Genomic DNA, 25,357 nt, shown 5'->3' on the forward strand with positions numbered 1-25,357 from the left:
CTGGACTATAAGGAAGGCTGAGCGCCGAAGAATGGATGCTTTTGAACTGTGGTGCTGGAGAAGACTCTTACGAGTCCCCTGGACTGCAAGGAGGTCAAATCAGTCAATCCTAAAGGAAATCAACCCTGACTGCTCATTGGGAGGACAGATACTGAAGCTGAAGCTCAAATATTTTGGCCACCTAATGCGAAGAGAAAACTCTCTGAAAAAGACCCTGATGCTGGGAAAGACTGAAGGCAAAAGGAGAAGGGGATGGCAGAGGATGAGATGGCTAGATAGCACCACCGATGCAATGAATATGGACTTGAGCACGCTCCAGGAGAGAGCGTAGGACAGGAAGGCCTGGCATGCTATGGTCCATGGGGTCACGAAGAGTCGGACACGACTGAATGACTGAACAACAACAAGGGATACATCACAGTTACACCCGGGGTACTCACTAATTTTGTATCAGTTACTGAGCTCCGTACTTCACATGCATTAGGTCCCATGTTCGTTTCCTGGCTTCTCATAATAGGGTTGAGAAAGTCATATGTCTGAGGTCCTGGAGAGCTGTGATCTGTATAGACCAGGGGTGAACATCTTGCGGCTTCCAGATATTTTGGCCTACAACTCCCATCATCCATCACCACTGGCTATGCTGGCTAGGGCTGATGGGAATTGTAGGCCAAAACATCTGGAGTGCCACAAGTTGCCCACCCTTGGTATAGACACTACTGGGCTAGGTTGACCATTGGTCTTGCTCAGGATAAGACAACATTCTGATCTGTATGTTATGGAGAATGTACAAAATATGTAAAATGTCGACATTTACTTGTGAATGCTGGCAATTACATTTAAGTGACAGTTGACAACCACTGGTATATATCAGAATTTTTTAATATTCACAATCATTGCCTGAGATTGTCCACATTTAGATGGAAACGTCATCATTCAAGAAACTTTGCAGATATGTAAAGTAAACATCCAATGCGTAACAGTAAAAATCATTGACTGGTGCATAATTGAAAACCTACCTGGACTTTATTCTCCAGTGACTCAGAAAAAGACTGTATTACAGTAGCATGGTTGTTTTCATGAGCCTGTTATTGATCAGCATGAATTATCTGTACAGTGTCTTTGCTGAATTTGATTCTCTCCTGCCTTAGTCTTCCCTTGCAGTTGTGTAATGTGGACCTCTATGCTTCCTTCAGTAGATTTTTTTTTCCATCAATACAATCACTACAGTGTCCTAATCTAAATGATTTGGGGTTGGAGTGCATTCTGTTGGGGATGCAGGGATGTCTGTTCTGCAGTCTTTAAAATATTGCAATCTGGCTGAACCAAATACATGGGCTTGAACCTCAGGCCTCATAACTAATTCTTCTGGAAAAGGTTCATGCTGACATCTATTCTCTCTTTCTTTTGCTGTCTGTGTCCCATACACACACACACACACACACACACACACACACACACCAGCTAAGTCTCATATCTTTTCATCACTATGAATATATCCACAGCCTTATCCATATCCAGGGTTGTGCTTAAAAACCTTTATCTACATATTGTCCTTCAAATTACTACAGGATTAACATTTTCTCCAAACAAATCATCATTCTTCCAAAACATTTTTTTAAATTTTAATTCTTCAAGGAATGTGTCACTGAAACACCTTTGAAATTTATGAGTAAGCGATGCTTGGCAATAGCAAAGGGTACATCAATGCTTGGATTCTATCCAATGACCTATAGGAAAATGCATGGATTATTCAGAATTAATTCTGTCATATCATCATCATCACTATCATCATCATCCCTTGGGCAAGAATTGTACCTTGTTTGAAAGAAAAGGAAGGATTCCTCTGCTCTCATCAGCCTCATTTCAAAAATCAGTCTGAAAAGAAAAACAAACTAAGGCAATCCTAGAATTGCCATTTCCCATGTGCTTCAAAAGAGATGTTTAAATTAGATGCATCTCGCACATATCTCCCCCAAAATAGTTAGTGCAACATTTGCTGCTGCAAACTCTATAAAATGAAGTCACATCAGACCAAAGTGTGGAATGAACAAATGTTTCTGGGGCTGTTCAAACACGTTCACTGCTTGAGGGAAAGGTAGTGGAAATGGATGCACTGGCCATGCTCATCCCAGGCTGATGTGCCCAATGGCCATGCATTTGGGATGAAAAAGAAAGGGCCCTATACATATACAGTTGTATGTGTCTAGAGACCTTTCTCGTTGACACCTGATGCATGCCGTACCATGTCTTCAATTTGAGCAGACATGCCTGATCAATAAACATCTTCTCAAGCCACACACACGCTTCAATTCTTTTTCACATAGCTCAATCCTTAGATGATTCTCATGGATGGTATCCAGTGTTTCTTTCCTCATTACAGATTAATCAAGAACAGCAAACCCCAAGGTGACTTGTGCTAATCCCCACTGGTCCTAACAAGAGTGTAGGGTCACTCCTACACTGTACAAACCTCGATCAATTTTATACCAGATTCATGGCATACCCCCAAAGAATCCTGGGTATGGTAGTTTGATGAGGGTTGTTAGGATTCATTGTTGTAGATCCCCTAGACCTACTGTAGATCCCAGAATTCCCTGGGGAGAGAGAAAAGAAAAACAATTGAAGGCACAAGAGGTTGTGCAAGTAAGGGCATTTCAATATATGACACAAAGAGCTCTCACGGAGTATTCATCGTGTGTGTGTGTGTGTGTTAGTTGCTAACATAGGATGGAAATCAGAAAAGAGCCATTTTTAAAATCAAATGTTCATCCCAGTTAGTAGAGGTTTTACATTCATGTTAGTTATGTTATGGAAAACCTGTCTAAAATGTACACGTAAGAACACTGTAAATCAGGGGCAGGGGTTGTTTCACAACAAAATCCCTCAAGTGTTTGTACCTTCTTGTTTTTCAAGTGCTGTTTCCTTCACTTTCGGTGTGGTGCTAATGTAACCATTGATACCACCGAACAATTCCAGGGAACCCCCACCCCACCCCTCACCCTCCCTCCTTTCTTGGATGCTTATTGTAATAGATTGAAGTACAGGTGAAGATGGGCATACATTCTGTGGTGGAAGCGGATGAATCACATCTTTCCTCCTCAGAAAACAGATGCCTTGGAATGCTGCAAATGAGGGCTGGATGCACCTGATATTGTCTGACCTCGGAAGCTAAGCTGGGTCAGCCCTGGTTAGTACTTGGATGGGAGACCTCCTGGGAATCAGGCTTCCTGCATTGCGCAGAGGGTTGGACTCATGGAATCATAGAATAGTAGGTTTAGAAGGGACCTACAAGACCATCGTGTCCAACCCCCTGCTCAATGCAGGAATCCAAGTCAGAGCATCCTTGACAGATGGCTGTCCAGCTTCATCTTGAATGCCTCCAGTGTGGGACAGCCTACTACCTCCCTAGGTAATTGCTTCCATTGTTGTATTGCTCTAACAGGCAGTTTTTCCTGATGTTCAGCCGGAATCTGGCTTCCTGTAACTTGAGCCCATGATTCCGTGTCCTGTACTCTGGGATGATCGAGAAGAGATCCTGGCCTTCCTCTCTGTGACAACCTTTCAAGAACTTGAGGAGCACTATCGTATCTCCCCTCAGTCTTCTCTTCTCAAGGCTAAACATGTGCAGTTCTTTCAGTCTCTCTTCATAGGGCTTTATTTCCAGTCCCCTGATCATCTTTGTTGCCCTCCTCTGAACCCTCTCCAGCTTGTCTACATCCTTCTTAAAGTGTGGTGCCCAGAACTGGACACTGTACTCCAGATGAGGCCTAACCAGTGCTGAGTAGAAGGGAACTACTACTTCCCGGGATTTGGAAGCTATGCTTCTATTAATGCAGCCCAGAATAGCATTTGCCTTTTTTTGCAGCCACATCACATTGTTGGCTCATATTCAGCTTGTGATCTACAACAATTCCAAGTTCCTTCTCAATTGTAATATTGTTGAGCCAAGTATTCCTCATCTTGTAACTGTGCATTTGGTTTATTTTTCCTAGGTGCAGAACTTGGCATTTATCACTATTAAACTGCATTCTGTTGTTTTCTGCCCAGTGCTCCAGTCTATCCAGATCACTTTGAATTTTGTTTCTGTCTTCCAAGGTATTAACTATCCCGCCCAATTTTGTGTCATCTGCAAATTTGATCAGCATTCCCTGCACCTCCTCCTCCAAGTCATTAATAAAAATGTGGAAGAGCACTGGGCCCAGGACTGAGCCCTGCGGTACCCCGCTCATTACCTCTTCCCAGTTTGAGAAGATCCGATTGATAAGCACTCCTTGAGTCCGATTCTGTAACCAACTGTAGATCCACCAGATCATTGTTTCATCTAGCCCACGTTGAGCTAGTTTGCTCATCAGGATATCATGGGGCACTTTGTCGAAAGCTTTGCTGAAGTCGAGGTATATGATGTCCACAGCATTCCCATAGTCCACAAGGGAGGTTACTTGATCAAAAAATGAGATCAGATTCATCTGGCAGGATTTGTTCTTGACAAATCCATGTTGGCTTTGAGTAATCACTGCATTGTTTTCAAGGTGCTTACAGATGAATTGTTTTATCATCTGCTCCAGAATTTTCCCAGGGATTGATGTCAGACTGACTGGTGTGTAGTTCCCAGGTTCCTCCTTTTTATCCTTTTTTAGTATTGGGACAACATTAGCCCTTCTCCAGTCATCTGGCACTTCTTCCGTCCTCCATGATTTCTCAAAGAGCATAGACAGCGGTTCTGAGAGTTCTTCTGCCAGTTCCTTTATTACTCTAGGGTGCAGTTCATCTGGCCCTGGAGATGTGAACTCATTCAAAGTAATAATGTGTTCTTTGACCATAAACCTATCGATCTCAAGCTGCAATCCTGCCCCTTTAGCCTGTACTTTGCCTTTGCCAGGGGGGTCATAGACCCTCTTTTGGGAGAAGACTGAGCCAAAGTAGGAATTGAGCACTTCTGCCTTTGTCATCTGTTATCATTTTCCCATCCTTGTTTAATAGCTGAACCACCATTTCTTTCCTGTCTTTTACTATGTACATAGCTGAAGAACGCTTTTTTGTTGCTTTTAGCATCCCTTGCTAACCTCAACTCATTTTCAGCCTTAGCTTTCCTGATGCCATCCCTGCAATTCTGTGCTACCTGCCTGTATTCTTCCTTTGTAGCTTGGCCTTCCTTGCACTTCCTATATGAGTGCTTTTTTTGTTTTCAGGTCATCTCTAAGCTTTTTGTGAAGCCACATTGGCTTCTTCTGTTATCTTCCACCTTTTTTTTTTTCTTGTTGGAATTGTTTGTAATTGTGCCTTGAGAATTTCCTTTTTTTAAAAAATCATACCTATCTTGGACTCCTTTTCTCATTAGAGTCGCTTGTTATGGGACCTTTCTTATCATTGTTCTAAATTTATTAAAATTGGCTTTCCTAAAATCCAGGGTACGCGTTTGGCTACACTCGGCTTTTGCTTCCTTTAGAACCAAGAACTCAAGTATAAAATGGTCGCTTTTCCTCAGAGTTCCTGTAACTGCTACTTGATCCACTAAGTCATCTCTGTTGGTTAGGATCAAATCAAGGATAGCCGATCCTCTAGTTCCTTCCTCTACTTTCTGTAGGAGGAAGTTATCTGCCACACAAGTCAGGAATTTCCTGGAGGGGCCATGTTTTGCAGAATGTGTCTCCCAACAAATATTGTGGAAATTGAAGTCCCCTATTACTAGTACATCATGCTTCCTTGAAACATTGGCTATTTGCTTTTCAAAAGTTTCATCCTCGTCTTCTCCTTGATTGGGTGGCTGGTAGTAAACTCCGAGCACCAGGTTCCTTTTATTCTTTGCTCCATTTATTTTAACCCAGATGGTCTCGATGGGGCTATCAAGCTCATCCTCCTGTATTTCTGTGCAGAGATATGTATTTTTAACATATAGTGCAACCCCACCTCCCTTTCTGTTCCTCCTGTTCTTTTTGAACAAGTTATATCCTTCAATTGCTGTATTCCAATCATGAGAGTCATCCCACCAAGTTTCAGTTACACCTATCAAGTCATAATTTCCCTCCTGTATTAAGAGTTCAAGTTTGTAATGCATACTCTGGGCATTAGTATACAGACATCGAAAACCATGTGCTTCATAGTCTGGCTTTCTTCCTAGATGTTTTTGAAGACTATTATTGGGCACTACTAAAGCTGTTCTGTCCATTGTGGTGCATGAGCCTTCATCCATTGTTACCCCCAACTTTATGTCTCCTTTCGCTGTAGGATTCAGTTTAAGGCCCTCCTGATAAAGTTCTTCATGCTGTGGCCAAACACATTCTTCCCAGCCCTTGTGAGGTGCAACCCATCCCTTGCCAACAGCCCATCTTCCAGGAAGTATAGCCCGTGCTTCCAGAATCCAAATCTTTCTCGTCGGCCCCACCTTCATAGCCAGTCATTCACCAGGAGTATTTTTCTTTCCCTTTCTATCCCTCTTCTAACTACTGGAAGGATGGATGAGAAAAGTATCTGGGCCCCAAAGTTCTTGAGTTTCCTTCCCAAAGCTTCAAAGTCTGGCGTGATTTCTTCATAGCTCCGCTTGGTGGTATCATTTGTTCCCACATAGATGAGAAGCAAAGAATACCTGTTACTGGGCTTTATGAGTGCAGGCAACCCTTCAGTCACGTCTCTAATCCGTCCTCCTGGGAGACAGAATACCTGGCAAGTCCACAGGTCTTCGCGACATACTTGGGTTTCGATCCCACGCAGCAAGGAGTCTCCCACGACTACCACTCTTCTCTTCTTCTTTTTTTAGGCCTTGGTTTCATTGCCTCTGCTTGACTGAATTTCAGCCTCTTGCTCGCTCTCATGCGGGGTCCCCTGTAATTCTTCCTCTCCAGTCTCTAGGGGTGCACGAAAGCCACTTACCTGGTCTCGCAGCTTGCTTCGCGGTGGGGGGGAGGCGCTTCGCTGCTCCCCCCGAAGTTCAGGCCGGGGGGGGAGGCTTCCCTCCTTGCCCGGCCGAAATTCAGGCCGGAGAGGAGGCGCCTCGCCTCGCCCGGCCACGAAATAAAAAGTTAAAAAAAAAAAACCGCCCCCGTGATAGGCTATGTGACGATTAACGTAGCCTATCACGGCTAGATCTGCAAAGTCAGCCGTGATAGGCTACGTTAATCGTCACGTAGCCTATCACGGGGGCGGTTTTTTTTTTTTTACTTTTATTGGAATGGCGGCGGCGGCAGCCGGTCGAAAGATTGGCTGCCGCCTCTGCCCCTGTCGAAGACCTGCCGAACCGCCGCCGGGACCCATCGCCGGGAGGGACATTCGGGAAAGGTAAGTCCCATCCCGGGGGGGGGGCGGAGAATTTCTCCCCGAAACTACTTCAGGGGGCCGAATACGTTGGCACTCGACCCCCCAAAGTTTTGGGGAGAAATTCTCCCCCATCCCTACCAGTCTCATCCTCAAGTACCTGGAAACGGTTCCATAGCTCCACTGCTTCCACTAGTGCAGAGTGGCTTCTAGTTCTTCTGCTTCTAGTTCTTCTGCATTTTTCCTCACCTCAGCATTTCCCACTTTTGCCTCATCTTGCTGTTGCTCTTCAAGCTTTTGTTCTTCAATTTGCTGCTGTACTTAGACTCGATGGTCCTGTAGGCCCCTTCCAACCTTATGATTCTATGAGATCTATGAGTACGTGTTCATAACACTTCTATTACAACTTAGAAAGTCTGTCTGTTTTCAGTTTACGACATGCAGTAATCGGCATAGGAAACTTTCCTTAGCCTTGGCTCCAAGGCCTTCCCAGCCTGGTGCCCTCCAGATGTTTTGGACTACAACTCCCAGCATTCCTGACCATTGGCCATGCTGGCTGGGGCTGGTGGGAGTTGGAGTCCAAAATATCTGGAGGGCACCAGGTTGGGGAAGGTTGCCCTAAGCTATAACAAAGCTGTACGTACTACTACACCTCTTTTGTTCTGGAGGAAAGTATGAACTCTGCCACTTACTTCCTTTGCAAAACCAGAGTTCTCTTTTTCTGTGTTCTGTGCCAGTAATTTCAATATGGTATTTCATAACTATGACCTACAGTTCTAGTAAGATTTGCCAATACTTTTTTTTTTAAGATAAAGCAGCTTCTGCTAGTGATATATTAGTCACGGTTGCTGCTGGAAGACTGTTTCAGAGCTCGGTACCTCCTAAACGAACTGAAGTTCCATTGATTTCAAAGAGTCTGCTCTAAATATGACTAACCTTGGATGCAACCTGTATGTAGAATGTCAGGTTGACTTTTCTGTTATTTCAGAAATGGTCAGGCCTGGAGTCCAGCTTGTGACAGGCTTCCCTAGAGTCAGGGTCTGATATGGGGTGATGGGCACAATAGCCAGAGGTAGGAGGTGTTGTCATGAATGGGCTGGGGGTCAGTTACCAGATCAGGTTGAAAGGACCCAAGGAACAGAGGCAGGGGACATATTCACAGACAGGCTAGAGGCCAGATACCCCAATTAGACAGACAAGGTGAAGCCAGGCCCCTCTGAGCCCTTTACAGAAATAAAGCTAAAATGACATACAGATATTGTATCAAGCAAGCCCACTAGCATAAGGATAGGTGGTTCCTAATATGGGGCACAATCCACCCAAAAGTTTGTATACTGAAATATATGGGAGCTGCACAGAAGCACAGTAGTGTATGCAAACAGTGAGAGGCCATTGTGCAGCCCAATCCCTTATTACTGAAAATAAGACTGCACTCCTGTACACACTTACCTGGGGGTAAGTCCAATTTAACTCAGTGCGGCATATTTCTCAGTACACTTGCATAACATTGCAGTGCATCCTCCCCAAACAATTCAGTAGTGTGCATTCCCTCAAAAAAAGATTTCAGCCATAGTACTTTGAGCAAAAGGAAGTGGGCTATATATAAAGTGCACAGCTCCTGTTCTTCTCAATGGGAACATTTTCCAGTAGATCAGGGGTGGGCAACTTGTGTCCCTCCAGATGTTGTTGGACTGTAACTCCTATCATGCTATGCTAGCTAGAGACGATGGAGGTTGCAGTCCAGCAACATCTAGAGGGCCACCAGTTGCCCATCCTTGCAGTAAACAGTGTGTGCATGGTCATTAAGGACAGAACCACACTGCAGTTGCAAAAGATCTTTTGATGGACATCAGAGCTGTACAACACAGGAAAGTGTTGGCAATGCATTGATCTCCATCCTGTGTTCCTAGCACAGAAGGAGATCCAGCAAATATCAGCACCAGACAGACATGCCATCTTCACAATTGGCTTTCCAGATTCTGAAATGGAAAAAATTGCTCAAGAGACTTCATCCTGGGTGCCTTCCTTGTTTTCAGGTTAGAGCCATAGCACTAAATAACCCCCTACCATAAAGCTGCTGCCTGAACTTACCCGGACAGCAAGTTACAGCTGTTACAAAAGAAGGCAAGGTAAGTGCTAATTTTGCCTGGCTCTGCTTCTCTTTTCTTTGTCCCTCGGGGCTGTAGTTGGAAGGAACAGGTCAAGGCTATCCACTTACACACACACAAGAGAGTGATGACTTTGCCTCACATTCTTTCTTCTCTTGGTAAAGAGAGTCACTATCTGAAGTGTTTGGGAGTTTTCCGCTTGAAACGTTGAAGGGAAAACTTCATTGTTTGTAACAAAGCCATGTCAACAGAACATCACAAGTGGATTGAGCTTTAGTGCCTGTTTGAATAAAATAATTCCAATAGCTTTATCAGGAAGGAAAGCACAATGTATTTTCATGGAAGCCCACTGTTTCTTCCACCAGAGCAGACCTGCCTGTACTCATCAGGAGTTTATACACTGACTTCATCATAAAGCTTGGCAGATGTCAGTAGGCCTGCCTATCCTCTTTGACGGACGGGCAGTCACAGTGAGAAAAATGGGGCAAACACTGACATCTGGCAAGTTGATTCAGCAGATTCAGTACAAATGTGGAAACCACATCCAGATTATGGAAAGTCAGGTCACACTTCAGCGATACAGTCTAAAAGTTTATTGACCACTGAACCTCTTCCTATGGATTTCTGTGTTTGCTGTTAGAACCAACACTTTTTCATGTTGTTTCAGCTACGGAGGGTGTCCAGAGTCACCCCACTGCATGTTTCATCTTTAATTTATGACTAAAGAAAACCCATCACTGTCAGCACGCTGCTGTATTTACCAGTCTTGCAGTTTACACACATATGGCACAAGACAGATGGACCCTTTCCTCCGGGGTTTTCAGCAAAGGGGTTGTCTCATCAGAGAGGAGATTAAAAGCCGCCTCAAATCTTTAAACAGGGTCTCACAGCACTTGCAGTAGATGACTCAGCAAATCACAGAGGCCAGGATTATCTGAAAGAAATATAGTGCATTCAGGAGAAACTTAGGGGTGGGGCGGGAGAGAAGGTTAACAGCTACTTTAGCCGCATTCAGACAGGGAGAGACAAGAAATATGTAATAAAGATTAGCCATTGGAATGAGGACTTTGTACATAATAAATTATTGGCTTTCATGAGCCCTAAAGTGCCCGCTTATTTTGTTCATCTGTGTGTTTTTTTAACAAAGGGGAAGTTTGTGTTCTTAAGGGTGCAATCCTATGCATGTTTAAACAGAAAAAAGTCCCACAACTCCCAGTGTGCCCTAGTCAGCCACGGCTGACTGGGGGCATGCTGGGAGTTGTGGGACTTTTTTCTGTCTAAACATGCATAGGATTGCATCCTACGTGGCATATGTGGAAGAGGTCTAGTTTGCTATTTAGATGGTCCAAAGTTCCTGCCTTTCGTAATCTGGTTCCTTCCAGATGTTTTGGACTGAAGCCCTCAGCCAGCATGGAGGGCACCAGGTTGGGGAAACTGGAACAAATAAATGCTCCAGCTGGTCCTATTTACCAAGGACATTCCCTGATCAAATGCTGTCCTTGCATTACCATTTGGGGATGAGTTGGGAATGCTTTTTTTAAACTAGAGTTTTTCAGATAACATCCACTTCTGGGCTTCCCTGTATTAAATCTCTGAGTGGGAGGCGGGAGCATCTTGGCTCTAGCACTCAGGCCTTTAAATGCATGCAGATGGACACAAAATGCCAGTCCACTGCTCCCCTTCCCATCCCATTCCCCGCTCCATAACCACCTATGGAAATGTTGCTGAATGGTCTGAGGTGCAGCTGTCCTATAATAAGTACAACGTGATCCATTCCAGGAGGTCCGTCAACCCCCAGTAGTGGCTTTGGGAGCAGAGGGAGAAGCCAGGGAAGCCCCATTGCACAAGCAGATTTCCTCTTGTCCATCTCTCACTCCATCCCCAAGCTTGGAAGTGTTATGTTCAGTTCAGCCAATACATTCTGCTTCAGATGCCATTGTGGGATAGGCGACCACTGAGTAAAGAGATCCGACATCCAGCAGGCAGGAAAAGCCTTCTGCAATAGGTGATAGTGGAAGGAAAGGATGCTCAGGCAGTGAGGCTTCATGTAAGGGCAGGAGAGTTACAAGTACACAAAGGCCCCTATTTTCAGCTGTGAAATGCTGGGGGGTATGAAAAATTCCCTGCTGAAACTGAATACATACTAGGCAGCTTACGTAGCTTTAGGGACAAAGCTAACTTCATACCGTGGCACCCAGTAACATGTCAGAGGGCAAGCTTCCCATCTTGTGCTATATTAAAACACACACACACACCACTTTACTTTTAGGGTGCAATGCTGGCTGGGAAATGTTGGGAGTTGTAGGACTTCTGTCTGAACATGCATAGGATTGCATCCTTACTATTATCTATTTGCTACAAACAGTACCATGGGTTGATAAGAGAAATTAGTTGCCACTTGTCTTGGATCAGGAACCCTTTTGACCTTATCATCTGACATCATCTCCCTGTTCCAGGTTACGAAACAAATGGCTTCTTCCCACCCCAGTGCTGCTCCTCCAGGGACTCCTTCACAGGGAGCTTTTATCCTGCAATTGAGATTGCTCCTTCAAGGAAGTTTGCGGGCTCTTTACATGATGCTGTGACCCTCCAGGGCATCTCTTGCACTAAATGCCCTTTGTTCCATTTTTAAATAGATCGCAGATCATGAGCTATCAAATTACCCCCTTGTGTTCTGCTTGAGTTCCCTCCATGAAAAGAATTAAAGCAACAAAAACAGGAGTGAGATCAATGGAAGAGAATGGAAGACTCAGGCTGGATCTACACTTACCGCCTTTTTTTGCTTCCAATGAGGTTTCACCGCCCGCCTTTCACACTACGCAGTACCCACCTCGAATTGGAACCGGAATTTCCCACTTCCGTGCTCCCGCTTTCAATGCCCTAATATCCCGGTATTTCCCCTTAATGTGCTCTGATTTTCCGCCTTCACTACCGTATCCGGTCGTAGTCCCCTCCCCCACCTGTCCATATACGGTGGTGTTTGTATTTCCCTCCTGTCCAATCACAGCTCTCAACGGCCCCATGTCTTCTTCTAGCTACTGATCGCATAGCTTCCTCAGCAGCCCCCATTTCCTCAGCAACAAGCAAAGGGCTGGATGTCTGCGTGCTTGTCTGATCTCGGACGCTAAGCGGGGCTGGCCCCGGTCAGTAGTTGGATGGGCGACCACCTGGGAATCAGGCCTCCTGCATTGAGCAGGGGGTTGTTGTATCCCTTCAAATGAGACTAAGTTTTACCCCCTCCTATCCCCCATTCCGGATTATTTTTTAAAATTAAGGCGTTATTCTTGCAGAATCGGGGCTTCTCCGCGATGTTTTTTTTTTCTAATTCAGGCATGATCTTTGAAGCTTCACAGCCATACATAATGGGGTGGATATATCTGAGACTAATTTACATCTTGGATTCCATGTGCAACCCCCCCCCCCCCCCCCATATTCATCACACTCACACCACAATATTGTGTTTTAGGCTGTAAGCTCCTCAGGACGGAGAAACTTATAGTCTATAAAGTGCTATGGGCGCATGCACACGCACGCACGCACGCACACACACATATACATGAATTGTGACACTTATTTTGAATACAAGGCTTCAGTCAAATTGATTTCCCCCTGTCATTTGCTGGTGTATCAAATGATCCTTATTAATCCTTGTCTTCTCTGTAATTTATTCTGTCAAGCCAAACTGCAGTACTGATATTTTAATTTACAGGCTTCAACTCAACACCCTCACAGTAGCAAATTTTAGGTTTCAGCTCCCATTTTTGTTCAGCCTTTACATAAGGCATGCTATTCCGTAAGTGACAAAGCACTAAGAATCCTTGCATGTTGTGGATGAACACACACTCTAATCCTGCTTAGACAGTTCAACGTCTGATATTCTCCTAACAGGATTAGGTGGACAAGGAACCAAAAACATGGGAGGTTTACAATTACTAGCACCTGGAAAGCGAAGACATAGCTCCCAACTGTTCTGCTCCATCACAGAAGGATGGCACCGCTGAAACCATTCAGCCCTCATTTCTGTGTCGCAAAAATGATTCTGCTTTTAAACCAAGGAGATCTGTGTCCACATTCCTTGTTGTTGTTGTTCAGTCGTTCAGTCATGTCCGACTCTTCGTGACCCCATGGACCATAGCACGCCAGGCCTTCCTGTCCTCCGCTCTCTCCCGGAGTGTGCTCAAGTTCATATTCATTGCATCCGTGATGCTATCTAGCCATCTCATCCTCTGCCATCCCCTTCTCCTTTTGCCTTCAGTCTTTCCCGCTCAGCCATTAACTCGCTTGCTGTGGTCAGGGCTGGTGGCTTACAGGCGAGCAGATAGTCCAGTGGGGATGGCCAGACTGCAGTCAGCCCAGTCTCCCCTTGGCCTACTTTGTTTGGACTGAATAGCCCGAGCTGAGTTCAGCAGCGTTACGGGGCCAGATGGGAGCACCTTGGCTCATTGTGTCACATGGTCCCCAGTGGGCTGGCGGCTGCAGCGTCATCGTCGTAGTCTAAGAGAAATCAGGCCAGAAGTCCTGTTCACCTATGAGTTGCCAGGATGGGGCAGGGTCTACGGTACCAGATCCCCAGCTTGAGGCCCCATTGCCATACACATTTGCTGAGCATCCACTCCTTATCCATAAAATGTTTAACTATGACCTGCATCACAAGCTAGTCGTTAGAATAAATTAGAAGCAATTCAGAGGTTACAGACAAAAGCGCAAAAGAAGGAAATTCAGTTTTGTGGTGCTTCTGTCTTTCCAACCTGTAAAATATGGAGAGTAATGCTCCCCAGATGACCTCTGGGGTCATTCATACTCTTGCTTCCCCACTTCTCATAACAGCTGAACTGTCTCTGAAAAATGATTTGCATACTACAAAGAACAATTGGTGGTCTTCCCCCTAAGTCCTAGCACTGAGCGAACTGCAAAGGGGTAGGAATAGACACTGCAGACTCTCATATGTTTGTCCACAGTAAATGTAGTGCCCAAACGAAATACAATTGTAGGTATTACCCATTTAAAATTAAAATAAGTTAGAAATGTTTAACTGGGAAAGGATAACATAGAGTTGGCATCAAGATACTAATACTAAACCCCTCCTCACCTTGTGAGGATGCTACAGAAAGTTCTGGCCCATATTCCTAGGCTGATCACAGGTTTCGAGAAAATTACACAAGGGCCCAAATTTCAAACTAAGGTGGGGGAAGAGACTGGATGTTAACCATTCTGCCCAGGAAAGCTTGCCTAGCTTGACTTAACTCTTCATCTTCAGTCAAATGTTGAAGACAGCTCTTTTGCAGATGGCACTTGACATTTTGGAAGTATAATCTGGAACAGGTAACTTCTCTCTTTTCTTTTTCTTTTTTAGTTGAATTGAGCTGGTTTTTATTGCTGATGCTTTGGATCGTATTTGTGTTTTTGTATGGGATATTGTTGAGCACTTTGGGAATTTAACTGAGAAGTGGTCTAGAAAAGAAAGGAAGGAAGATTTCTAGGAGAAGGGCAAAATGAATCAGTTCTGTATTCAATTATCCAAAATATCTGCCAGTTTAAGAGCAGAAGATGCTAAGTTTCAAGTGTTTAGCTCAACAGGTGTCATTTTTATAAGCAGTATAATTGTGAGACACATAATGGTAGAAACTTTTTTTGCCATTTCTTTAACTGGAGGGGCGCTCCTGTGCCCCTTTAATTATTTGACTAAGATGTTGGTGATAAGGAGAAAACAATGAACAGGTTTATTCTATTATTGATGAAATTAGTTTTATTTGTACACATAGGCCATAATCGCTCCTTCAGTCATAGCGACAAGGATACAGAGCAGTCACAGGTGGGTTACTCCAGAATCCTCTCTCTCCCTAGTGAACCACTAATGTGCCTCTCTAACGCTTGCAGGCGATGCTCTTCAACAGTTCCCCAAAATTGTTCCCCACTTGTATCATAAATAGAGCATGAACAAAACCAACTGAAGTATGTTACCCTGCTTACTAGGAAACAGTCTGTCAGCCAAGATTCATGTCAGACTTTTAAAATATCATATATCATCTTATGTATGTCATACTGTGACCTCCCCACAGACTTTAGGATAAAATGGGCTGGATCTCAAAATTGGCTCCTGACCAAATGGTCAGTTTCTGGCTACCACACATTTTTCCTCTCTCACTCAGATTGTAATTCAATCGGACTGTGGGGGGGGGGGGAATCCACACACAACATCCAGCTTCTATGGCCAGCTCTCATTGCATGAGCAACTCATTCTGTAGCCAACAATGTGAATGTTCCCAGTTGCAGTTGAGGTCATTGCTCATTGGATCAGAGCTGCCATGTCATGTACCAGAAGGGCCATGCACAGCTGATGACCTAAGTGCTGTTACTGATTGGGCAAGTGTCTGTCACCTCAAGTGGCCACCCTCTATCTGAGAATGTTAGTGGTGCAGGGAGGGACTGTGGACTATGCTGCTATAAGCATTTGCAGTGACACTTTCCCTCAATTGACAAACATTTCAGCAGAGCAGATGGCAGCAGCACTGTAATAGTTTGAACTTAACTGCCTAGTCAGAGAAGGAAACTCATCCCACACCGTAGAAGAGGATCAAGTCATGGCCTGAGATCCCCAGTTGATTAATGGGAAAAAAAACGGACTTGCTTTGATACATACATGTTGACAACACCTAGCATTGCAGCAGCTTATAATCAATGGTATCAGATGGTTTCAAAAGCATGGGCAGTATCCAATAGTGTAATTCCACAAACTCAAAGAGCACTAGCAGAGCTCCACTGAAGCTTTCTGTTACACATTACGTTTGTGCAACTGGTTGTGCAACCGGTTGCACAATGGGTTGTATGCAACTGGTTGCATGAGCATAATGCACAACTGCACTTGCACAAAGATAACTTTAGCTGAATTCATCTCTTGCACATAGTTTCCACTAGTGCAACATCATTTGCACTAACAGCATATGACACAGTTGGGTACTGCCTAGTGAGACCTTTGGCAGCAAAATGCCTTCTGTATGCGTTACTGGCTACTCCATAAAATATTTCTGGACAGCGGGATGGAAGGTGAAAGGCCAGTTGGGCACTGATTGTTCCTCCTAGCTTTCCTGAAGTTCAGCAAGTAGTTAGTACAGACCATGAAAACAAAGTTATCCAAAGAGGCGAAAACTTCTGTTGGTTTCTTTTTTCTAAAGCAAATGGAAGTTAGAGAAGATTTAAGGGAATAGTTCAATCTATCAGGAGAAGGCACTATATAGCAGTTTGAAACATACCACTAAGACTAATTACTGATCTTTGCAGGGGGGAGGGGATGTTAATTAGACAGGAATGCAAATTTTAAAGAAACTAATAGGGATCTTAGTACTATCAAAGGTCAACCTGCAATACAAAGGCAACATACAGTACCAGTGTTATTTCAAAGGAAACATTATTGTTAACATCTTGTGTATGAGAGAAAGAGAGAAACATATAAAAATGAAGTGCTTTAGGCTGCAGTCCTCTGCCTGGGAGTATAAGTAGTAAACTCCATTGGCTCAATAGGACTTTAGTAAACCACATTGAACTCTGCAATGGAATAAATCCTATTGAGTAAACATTGAAATCTGGGAGTTAACCTCACTGAACTCAGTGGGACTTATTTCTGACTAGACATGTGTAGGATCGCACTGTTATGCAATCCTTACCTCTGTACCCTGAGAAACTGAGGCTGAAAGTTAGTGATGGCAGTGGGGAAGCTGTAGACAATCCATCTTTTCCCTTCAACTTTCCCACTCCCCAATTTCAGGTTGAGTGTGAGTATGTGTGTGTCAGAGAGAGTGCAAATGAGTGAAGTGTCCAGTTCAAATTTCATGTCAGCCACAAATTCAGTAGGTGGCCTATTCTATTCACTCTTCTCTCAAGCTCACTATTCATATGAATGAAAGCCAGTGTGGAATAATGGTTAGACTGTTGGAATAGGGCTAGTAAGACCCAGGTTCAAAACATCACTAAGCCATGAAGCTCCCTAGATAACCTTGTGCCAATCAGTATTGCTCAACCCATCTACCACACACCGTTGTTGTGAGGATGAATGTTGGGAAAAAACTATGTATGCCAATGTGAGCTCCTTGGAGGAAGGATGGGATGTATATAGAATAAATAATAATGATACTGGCCTACTTCACAGATTTATTGTATACATTATTCTTAATCATATGCAATATTTATGGCCTTCATTATTGTCTTTGTTTCAAGGTATTTTATCCCAGCTTGTCTTTCATTTAGAAAGCTCTGCCCCTAATTTTAGAATCCAAGGGTTGGAGTGTATAAACTTGATTAATCTGGATGACTTGTTAAACAGAATGCTATTTAATTTTTTTAAGATCAGAATTTTAACATACATGAAGAATTGCCATTAAGGTTTTGTATCTCTGGACAAGAGTTAAAGTCTTGAAAACATACAGGATGCCTCTAGACAAGGGCAAGGCTTTTATAGTGCCATCACCTTGCCTCATTCATAGAATTTTAGGAGCGGGGTGGGGGGGCAAATGTCACTGCCTTCCACTCATAGCCCTTCCATGTTTTCCCACCATTTCTTCTGTGCGTTTTCTTATTGCAGAAAATGTGCTAGGAGAAAAAAGACAGAATTGTTGTACAATAACTTCTGATTGGTAACTCTGAGATCCCTCAGTCTGGAAGCACCCACACACATTTCTAGCTACCACAAGATGGTCATTGGCTAAATAGTATATTTCATTATCATTTCCTTTTTCCTTCATAATATTGTAATGAAAGATTGTATAGGCTGTGATCGCAAACCAGTTAATCTGGACTACTTGGATTTAGGCCAAGTTTTTCCCCACGCTGAGTATAAAATGTCCTCCTTCATTTTCTCTTCATTCATTGCTTGGGTCTTTCTCGGTTACAGACATCTGATGCCTTTGAACTCTGTCGCTAGGTGAACATACATCCTATTCCTCTTGCTATGCCCTCTCTTTCCTACAAGACATTATGGGATGGCAAGTAGACCAGCCAAATATAATCTGAGGCTGCAATCCTATAACCACTTACCTGGGAGTGAATTGGGCCTTCTTCTGAGTAGAACTGAGTAGATTGTGCTGTAAACTATAGAATCTCATAGTCTGACAACGTGGAACTACACATTCTAAAATGGAGCTACTGCTGAGCCTTGAAGTTCCATTTTGAATTCTTGTTGTCTTGTTGTAAATTGTACGACACTTTACGAACATCCATGGGACTGTTGTTTTAATACCTTGTGGTACCATACTCTCAGGTTAGTGAAACGAAATGCCTTGAATCCTACAGCCAAATGAAACGTTACCACTAACTTGTAGCATGCAGCCAAGTCTGATCTCTTTTCCCCACTCAAAACTAAGTGTGGGGGACCTGATCCATATTGGAACCCTAACATGAGAAGTAGGGGAGTTTACTTTTTGCTGTGGTCCTGATCCAGATCAGCTAGGGAGGCACGCTTGCAATTTGCCTGTGGGAGGAAAGTCTCAACTGAAGCGAATAAATGCTTCAAAATAACAGGTTTACAGATCAAGCTAAAACCCCGTTAAATGTTTTCTAGTAGCTTTAAGTACCTTTCTTAGCATTTCACTTGTCATAGTTATGTTTATATTTTCAACATTATTGGGATCCATTCTGGCCTCTGCCAGCTAAGTGACAAAATGCTACTGAATTAGTTCCAAGATCTCGTTCTTGGTTTGTTTTGGGTTAAAAAAAAAAAAAAAAAGATTAGTGTACTATTGTTATTCTCTTTTCAGCATACAACAGAAGCCAAGTGACTGCACTAGTCCTCACGTCTGAACACGGTTTTGCTGAAAGCCCGTTTGTCTTATCTATTAGACAAAGTTTTTGGGAAAAAAAGAAGGATCTGTTGTCTTAATTACATCCAGGAGACAGGCTGTGTAGATAATGCCCCAGACACAGCCTCATGAGGGGGTAACTGTGTTTGCTGTTTAATCCCAGTTTTATGTGGCTTAGGTTAACACCATTTGCAAAACTGTTATGGCAGGCCTACCCTTAGCAGCCACACTGTTAGGATGGGGTCTAAGAGGATTTATCTTTAATAGCTTTACCCAAAAGGCATCAGACTTTTCAGTGTAGGAAAAGCCTCCTAATTGCATCTGCTGTATACTAGCATTTAACATAATAAAAGAGGCCAGCAGAAGAAACTACACCAGGCTCTCAGATTGTTTATGTCAGCAATATGACTACTGCTACTGCTGCTGTGGCTATTCCTAACAGACATGCTAAAAACAGTTTAATTTCCACATCTTTCACAGTGAGTAATACTTCTCACCACACAGAGTGCCAGACGGCTGTGCAGAAACAGGTAATAATACTTCCTTTTAAACATCCTAATTTTCATGCTAAATATCAGCCCCCAGTGTTTCTTTTGCATCGGAGAGCCTGGCAGCTTAAAGATGCTCTCAGCATTCTCTAGAACAACCTTCTCTAACCTGGCACCATCCAGATGTGTTAAACTACATCTCCCATCATGCCCATCTGGCTATGCTGGCTGGGGATGGCGGGAATTGTAGTCCAGCATTTCTGGAGGGTGCTAGGTTGAGGAAGGCTGTTCCACACATTCATGTACTCAGAAGTCATCTCATTAAACCGAGTGGCCTGGTTCTTTCAGAGTTGTTCAATCTTTGTGAAGCTCTCATTTGCAGAAGTTTAGTGAAGGTGGAAGGGATTGGGGGTGGTGGATTGCATGGATTTTAAGAATGGGTGTGGGTGAGAGGAGTGGGGTTCCAATGTGGATTAGCATTGGATGTGAGCCTAACAATTTCTCAGTTTTGAGGGAAATAGCTTAGCCTTAGTGCCCTCAGCTACCAGTTCCAGGTAATGTGATCTGTTGCAATCAGAATCTGAGGGGGTTGTCTGATGGGGACCCCTCTAGATACGCTGTCTGGCATCAACTCTTGTAGAGAGTTTCACCTGCCACGGGTCTTCTAGTGATGATGACACTGATCCAGTTCAGACAAACATTTTAGGTTTCATAAACGGTGATGATTTTATCTGGGCTCATTTTCCTAGTTTGTTAACTGACATTATCCAGTTTGGATATAATGGGGAACTCTGACTTAATACAAGCCAAGATCTTTGTGTCAAAACTGGTGCACACAACAGGAAGAAAGGAGGGGTGAGGAAGAAGTGCTCTGCCCTGGCTCTCATTCCCAGCTTCATAAACTAGAATTATTGTCGGAACTGGGCCAGTGTGTGCTCAAAAACCTTTGTAGAGGCCCACTCATTTGGCTGTCAGTTGTCCTCTCATAACCCTTATATTTATGGCCTTTTAATGTCTCATGTGCAAGGGATGAAATATAGGACACTTCATGCAAATTCTGCAAAAATATAATGCACATGCTCTCTGCTTTCTACTGTTAATGTTTTTTTTTTAATTATTGTTTTTAGCGTGCAAACCCATGCAACTGCCACTCGATAGACAGAAGGCTCTGAGATCCAAAGCAGGCAGGGCAGGAAGAGGACGGAGATGTTTACGATCTCCCATTCCTCTGTTCAGCCCACCTAGCTGACTTACCAGGCAGCGGGCAAGATGGCAACGGAGAGGCTCTTTCATCGAGTGGGTACAGGCCTCTCCTCCTCCTTCCTCCCCTACCGGAATGCCCCCTCTTCTGAGGAGTTGCTGTTGCATCCTTGGAAGAGAAGTGCTTTCCATGGTGGCTGCAGGGGGTCTGAGAAACCATAGGATTGCTCTGTTCTTTTTCCTTTTCTTGTATATTTCATGTGGTTAGTTTGGTTGGGGATAGGTACAAATACATTCATAAATTAATTAAGGTATATAGACTAATTGAACTGTTTATTGCTGATTTAGATGGAGCAACAAATGGCACGTGCGTGTACACACACACACACACATCCCAGTCTAGGTGCATACTATCCACAGCGTGTCATATTATTTTGGCAGCTGAGACAGAAAATTTCATAAAGCCCTGTCTCCCTCCCTGACAGTAAAAATACAATAATAATAAATAAAATAACTAAACATTTTTTGTCCTTTCAAAACACCCCAAATCAGCTGCCTGAGGCAGCCGCCCAACTCTGCATAATGGTTAGTCCGTCACTGCAAAGAAATCTGGGTCTAGTCATGCTTCCAAGATATGAATCTTGCCTTTCAGGGAGAAAGTGATCCCTTCCAAAATGTGTTTGGAAGGGAAGGGGTTTTACATCTCTGGAGCACAATGTTTGCTTGCATGACACATTTAGCAAGAGAAGAGAGAGCCTCAGTGTATATAACAAAGTCACCAGAAACACACACACTCATGCATGTCTGCACAACACATGCACACTGATAAAGCAAAGGGAGAATCTGGTAGCCCAGCATCCCCTGTTAACAAAGAGCAGCTAAACATGTGAAATTTCAGCAGAGCTGCGAGAGTGAAAAAGACCGAGAGGCAAATGAGTGTCAAATGAAAGGTATGACACTTGGCGGAACAGCCTGCCAGGACTTCAACCTGTGGTTCCAGTGAGTCTAGAATTCCGTCTAGGAAACCTAACCTGATGCTTAGAAGACTAAGCCCTCCCCAATTTAAAGCCCTCAGCCTTATTCCTGTGGAATGTACTTTCAGATAAATGGAATAGCCAACCAAGCCAGGCAAGCATGTTAGCTGGGTTCTTCTCTTTAAAATGATCAGCAGTCAAATAGTTCCACTGACATTTAGATTGCTATAATTTGGCCACAGACAGGGAGGCGCGTCATTGTACAGGATGGCCAGTGCTGGTCAGTGCTGTTATTTCTGCTGGTATGCAGGAACAATAAGAATGTAGGTCATTCATTTTTGTACAAAGTGATCTTCACAACCAGGAGGCAAGGACATTTCCATGTCCTTTTTGTTCAATGAACGCTTGTATTTATAAAATGCAAAAGGAAGAGGGGTGGTAGGTATGGAATCTATCCATGCAGGGTCCGACTTCCAAAAATAATAATTGAGGAAAACAATTCCAGACACAATACAGCTTCAGGGAAAACCACACAGTCCCAAACCACCCGCAATTATTACTAAAATATCATGCTGCCCTTGACAATATGGACAATGAGACCAAAGTTCAAAGAGAGTCATCAAATGCAAGTCGCTCCTGGAACAAAATGCTGCGGTGTGGAGTGCTCTTTTTCCCAGGGTACTCCATTCCATCCCCATCCCACCCTGTTTTTCCATTTCCCGCCCAACAGTCAGACACCACTCTGCCACTAAGCACATTCAAGTCCTCATTGTGCTGTTTGAGGTCTCATTGTGATGTTTTGTTCAGAACCTTGCAGTTGCCCTGATTCTGCTGATAACTTCCTCTTGTGTGTAGCTACGTAAAGACCAGCACGTGGAAAACAGACTGTTATTAGTATGATATGATTAATGTATTTATTTATTACATTTCTATACTGCCCCATAGCAGAGCTCTCTGGGTGATTCACAAGAATGAAAACCACGAAATACAGCATAAAACACAATATAAAATTGAAATGTTTAAAACTACAGTATGAAAGTAAAAACCAAAATAAAACCTAGCAGCAGTGCAGAGATTTAAAATACAATAACGGGTTTTAAATGACAGAGCTAAAAGACTAAAATGCCTGGAAAAATAAGGAGGTCTTCACCTGATACTGTGAAGAGTACAATGTAGACGCTAGGCAATTGGCGTCTCTGGGAAGCTCATTCCATAACCGGGGTGCCAGAGCAGAAAGGGCCCTCTTCTTGGTAGCCCCCTGGCTCACTTCTTTTGGCAGGGGCTCCTGAAGAAGGATTACTGAAGATGATTGTAAGGTCCAGGCAGATACATATGGGAGGAGATGAAACTTCAGGTAACCTGGCCCCAACCCATTTAGAGCATTTAATGTTAATACCAGGATTTTGAATCAGGCCTGGATATGGACCAGCAGCCAGTGCAGATGGGAAAGTTTATAGGTGGAGGAGTGGTAGTAAATCAGCCTTCCCCAACCTGGTGCCTTCCAGACGTTTTGGATTACCAACTCCCAAGATTCCTGACTATTGGCCATGCTGGCTGGGGTTAGTAGGAGGTGAAGTCCAAAATATCTGAAGGGCACCAAGTTGGGAAAAGCTGAACTAAATGACTGAAGTCAGCAGTGGATTTCCAGGATAGGCAGGTGTGTGGACTAGATTAGCTTTGAGGTCCCTTCCAACTCTATAATTCTACGCTCATGCAATTCCATGGGTGGATGCACAATCCCTGGCACAAATTATATGTCTAATGTATGAACACACTTCAGCATGTGGAAGAAATATTATGGGTGCCACTGGATTTTCTTCACGTGATGCATAATTCTTGCACGAGATGCATACAGAAGGTGCTCCACACACAGAAGGGAACCTCTGAAGTGCCAAACTTAGATTGCAATCAGAAGCAGAGTTTGCTGCAGAGCGGAAGCTCTATGGGAATCAATTGGATTCATCATCCAAGGAAATGAGTTGACTGTCAGGGTAAAGGTTCAGGTCGCTAACTAGTGTTTCCCATCCGATTCAAGGAGTTTTTCCTTAATCCTTCTTCTATTCTGAACTGAAAGGGTTCAGGAGAAATCTGAACAATGTCAAGTAAGAACAGTCTTGATCTTGATTGTCATAAAGAGGTGACATTTTCTTCACTTATGATAGAGGAGTCATTATCCTTCATAACATAAGACATGGCTGATTTAGAAAAAAATAGGATTGCTACTGCCTTGAAATGTTTCACTCATTATTTTAGCATTAAGCGGGTGGGAAATTATCAGGTGAATATCAATCCGAAGCTAAAGATGATGGTATGATCTCAGGTCCAAGCCTTGAAAGATATGGGAGTGTTATAGTCCTTCATTACATCCCTGGTACTAATGGTAGGAACACCTCCCACCCCACACTGCAGTGTGTTTTATCTGGCAGAAGGGTGGACATTTATGTGAGGTCTTCCTGCAGACAGATGGGATGTGGCAGAGCCAGGGGAAGAAGTTGGAGGCCATATGGGGAACCTCTGCGGACTGTATCTTCCCTGTGAGCTAGAAGTTCCCCGTGCCTGGTACAGAAAGAGGAATCATAACCCTCCCTGGCCAATGCTTGCAAATGATTATCAGTTTCTGTTCCCTACAAGTGACTTGATACAGTAAACCTGTATGCAGAATTCACTATATGAGGGAGTTGGAAATGTTGCTATTAAGAATAAACATGATTCAATCAAAACTAAGCACCGTGAAGCCCTTTTGATTTCAGTTGGGGAGAACCAAGCACATATATAACTGTCTAGCTGAAACCAATAGAACTTAAAACATGCTTAATTTTGGCTAGATTGTCCCCGGTGGTATCATAACTGGCCTTTCTTTGTCATAAGAGCACTTTAGAGAAAAAGACCAATATAACGTGAGCGCAGAGCAAAGCCCAGTGATGCTAGCGCTTTCTTCGTAGAATGCAATACAGTAAACGGAACAACAAAATAAATCCCTGTTTCTTCAGGAAGCCATATCAGTTGTGCAAGATCCTTTGCATTTAGCAAATAGTCTCATATGCACTATTATCTGATCGTTCCCCTTTCATCTTCCTGAGGCTCCGGCCAGCACGTTCAACAATAAGATGTGGTGAGATGTTTCCAGTTAGCAGTCTACATTTGCAACTGGAAATGCCAGGAGTCAGCATACTTGTACAAAGATAAAAACTCTTATACAGGTCAAGATAGATTTTTTTTCCTTTTGACCCTAAACATACAGAAACGAATTAGCCAGACAGCTTTAAAAGCTGTTGGCAATAGATAACTATTAGCTCAATTGTAGAGCAAGCTTTAAAAAGGAAGCTGCTTCTCCTGTTACTGGAAAGTGCCTGATTCATTAACAGTGCCATATGTCCCATTATGATGGTGAGATGACCCAGTCACTTCTGAGCTTACCGTTTCTGATCATGTGGGTACTGAATAACCGCGCATGCACCATGTTTTCTAAACATTTCCAGCTGGCCTTTTTCAAAAGTACAAACTTTAAAAGTCTCGTAAATATATCCTGCTTCCTCAGCACTCTCGCTCTC

At 43.6% G+C, this 25,357-nt stretch overlaps 1 long non-coding RNA gene across 1 annotated transcript in view; it reads right to left on the bottom strand.

Moving 5' to 3' along the window:
- Positions 1 to 859: 859 nt before the first annotated feature.
- The window catches only part of LOC146358399 (uncharacterized), a 111,504-nt gene continuing 87,006 nt past the window's right edge, over positions 860 to 25,357 (bottom strand). The window contains exons 3-4 of the long non-coding RNA XR_014784350.1: positions 10,118 to 10,290; positions 860 to 2,594 (exon numbers count right to left, since the gene is read on the bottom strand). This is a non-coding gene — a long non-coding RNA (uncharacterized LOC146358399). The remainder of the gene's footprint in view (positions 2,595 to 10,117; positions 10,291 to 25,357) is intronic.

Source organism: Heloderma suspectum, chromosome 1 (assembly GCF_057233095.1).
Source record: "Heloderma suspectum isolate Gila_16-S chromosome 1, 16-S_ref, whole genome shotgun sequence".
Classification (NCBI taxonomy): domain Eukaryota; kingdom Metazoa; phylum Chordata; class Lepidosauria; order Squamata; family Helodermatidae; genus Heloderma; species Heloderma suspectum.